General features: G+C 38.9%; 1 pseudogene; it reads left to right on the forward strand.

Annotated features, from left to right (window-relative positions):
* The first annotated feature begins 1,017 nt into the window (after window positions 1-1,017).
* Window positions 1,018-2,251, forward strand: LOC136163436 (V-type proton ATPase subunit E 1 pseudogene; annotated as a pseudogene).
* The last annotated feature ends 1,205 nt before the right edge of the window (window positions 2,252-3,456 follow it).

Raw genomic sequence — 3,456 nt, forward strand, 5'->3', positions numbered from 1 at the left:
AGCAAAGGAAATATAAGCAAAAATAAACAGATGGAGCCTCGTTAAGCTTAAAGACTTTTGAATAGCAAAGTAAACCACCAACAAAATGAAGACACCTACTGAATGGGAGAAAATATTTGCAAATGATATGACCAATGAAGGATTAATATCTGAAATATATTAACAGTTCATACAACTCAACATCAAGAAAAAAGAAACAACTCAATTAAAAAATAGGCAGAAGATTTTATAAACGTTTTTCAAAGATATACAGATGGCCAAGAAGCACATGAAAGGATTCTCAATATCATTAATTATCAGAGCAAGGCAACTCGAAACCTCAATGAGATATTACCTCACACCTGTCAGAATGTCTATCATCAAGAAGACCACAAATAAATGTTGGCAAGGATGTAGAAAAAAGGAAACCCTCCTATGAATGTGAATTTGTACAGCCACTATGGAAAACAGTATGGAGGTTCCTCAAAACACTGCAAATGGAACTACCATATGACCTAGCAATTCCACTCCTGGGTATATATTAAAACAACAACAACAAACTAATTTGCAAAGATGCATGCACCCCATACTCATAGCAACATTATTTACAATTGTCAAGATATGGAAACAACATTAAGTGTCCATCAATAGATGAATCGATAAAGATGTAGCATATAGATATACAAACAACTCTTGGAACTGTGGCCTTGCAGCTTTTTGCCTTTATAAGCCTCCCCATTTTGTAGTCAGGTGGAACCCAATTTAAGAGCTTCTTGCATCCATGTTTCCCAAGCTGCCATCATGTCAAACCCCAAATAGGTACCTCTTGATATCAATCAGATCTCTGTTTCTATGATTTTGGTTAATAATACAAAATGGTCTGAATTAAGAATGTAATTCAGATGTTCTACACTTCCCTAAGAGGCAGGCTTCATGTAAATGTTTCAGCAAAACCAAAACTTTAGGGGGGAAAAAAGAGAGAGAGAAGGAATGGCAACAGTTAAAATATAGGACTTAAGAACTGACTATTCTGTCTCCTGTTCGCGCGTCTCCTGCGTCAGGCTTGAGCTCCCGCTGATCGTCTGCTGTCGCAGGTCGCTTGCCGCCATGGCCCTCAGTGATGCCGACGTGCAGAAGCAGATTAAGCACATGATGGCTTTTATTGAACAAGAAGCCAATGAGAAAGCAGAAGAAATTGATGCAAAGGCAGAAGAAGAGTTCAACATTGAGAAAGGTTGTCTTGTGCAAACCCAAAGACTGAAGATTATGGAATATTATGAGAAGAAAAAAAAGCAGATTGAGCAGCAGAAGAAAATTCAGGTGTCCAATTTGATGAATCAAGCGAGGCTCAAAGTCCTCAGAGCGAGGGATGACCTTATCACAGACCTACTAAATGAAGCAAAACAGAGACTCAGCAAAGTGGTAAAAGATGCAGCCAGGTACCAAGTGCTGCTGGACGGACTAGTCCTCCAGGGTTTGTACCAGTTGCTGGAACCCCGGATGATTGTTCGCTGCAGGAAACAGGATTTCCCTCTGGTGAAGGCTGAAGTGCAAAAAACAATCCCTGTGTACAAAGTAGCGACGAAAAGAGACGCTGATGTCCAGATTGATCAGGAGGCCTACCTGCTCGAGGAAATAGCCGGCGGTGTTGAGATCTATAACGGGGACCGCAAGATCAAGGTGTCTAACACACTCGAAAGTCGGCTGGACCTCGTAGCTCAGCAAATGATGCCTGAAGTGCGGGGAGCCTTGTTTGGTGCAAATACCAACAGGAAGTTTTTGGACTAAGCCAGTAAGAGGTGCATGACGTGGATGCTCCCGACATTGGAAGAAGCGAGATGGCCTGATAGCTTCCTCTTTGCTGTCCTCTGCCCTTATTTCTCAGCGGATGCTCTTCCGTAGCTAACGTTCTTCGACTGATGGGTAATGATGGGAGTCTCAGTTAGTACAATAGGAAACCTTCCTCTAGCTTGTCTCAAAGTAGCACAACTTCCCGCCATTCTGTAGCTCGCAGTTGCAGGGCCAGGTGTGGGTGCATGCGTGTCCCTCACCTCCTGCTGTCCTGGGCTCCACCATCCAGCCTACAGGCGTGGGGTGGTAGACTCAGTCCTCCAGTGCATGTGGGCCTCATCCCTTCCAGCAGCAGCAGCAGCTTCTCGCCTATGTGTTTGGACCTGGAAGTAGTCTGTAAATGTGATTTTAAGGTCTCTTCCATGAATCTGCTTTATTTATTAAAACACAACGTGGAGGTGAAAAAAAAAAAAAAAAAGAACTGACTATTTTCACTTTTCTAGTTCATAAATTTTTTTATATAAAAACTAAAATAATGAAATGAACAATTACATTAAAAAGCTAATCAGTGATGTTTTTTGTTTTTTGTTTTTTTTTTCCCCACTAAGGCTTGAAATGCTTCTTTGGGACTCTCAGGGAAGAGAGCCTAGTGAGAAATGTCCAAGTTTCTGCTCTCCTGACTTCTTACAGAACTTATGGGTTCATTTGCTGATCTAATCCTTGGATGTGGTGAGTGATTTCCACACTGCCATCCTGCCACTCTTTACCTAAAAAACTCTCATTTCCTACAAAATTCCTCAAAAATACACTTTTGCATTTCATTCTGTTGCTATTTCCCTTTTTTGTTGTTGTTCAGTCACCAAGCCCTGTCTAACTGTTCCCCTAAATTCCACTAAACTTCAAATTCCTTGAGAGCATGAACTAGGATTTGATTTTGTATTCCTGGGATCTAATTAGCGCCATTACATTTTAAGATAATTTGATGCAAATTACATTTTAAATAGATAACTTGATGTGCCTTTCCTGAATGGATGATATATCAGTAGAAGCATAAGAATATTTCAGTAGATCTAAGGTATTTTTCTGGATATGCCTAGAATTTTCAAGCTTCTTTTATTTTGCTCTCTGATCACTTTACAATTTCTACCACTACATTTTCTCTCCATCTCTGTATCCAATATAAAACTTCTATTCAGTTTTAAGGTCAAGCTTAATAATGATATATAGCACTGAGTATGTGCTATGTACTTGTCGTTTGGTCTGATTTTAGGTAGTTTTCCATGTAAGCATGCTATAATTATGTATTATTGCAGTCGGCAGTCTATCTTCCATAGCAATACATCTTGGTCTATCTGGATTACATAGGCTTTTGAGAACCTCCACACAGGGAAAAATTGTTATTCATATATTTCAGTGTAATTTCTTTAGGACTTTGTCTTAAACAGAATTAGATTCCTCTACTTAAAGAAATTTCGAGGATAGAAATTTTGCCCCCAATATTGAGAAAAAATAATCTTACCTTTAGAGGAAGAATTAAAGTATAACCATTTGAAGTCAGTATACTATGAGTATATTTCACATGAATAACTGTTTTTTTTTTTTTTTTGTCTTTGTGGTTTTCCTTCTTTCTATTTCATTTATTTGGTCAATTAAATTCAATGCTATCCTAATTCTAATTTTGTATAT

This window comes from Muntiacus reevesi, chromosome 3, assembly GCF_963930625.1.
Source record: "Muntiacus reevesi chromosome 3, mMunRee1.1, whole genome shotgun sequence".
Classification (NCBI taxonomy): domain Eukaryota; kingdom Metazoa; phylum Chordata; class Mammalia; order Artiodactyla; family Cervidae; genus Muntiacus; species Muntiacus reevesi.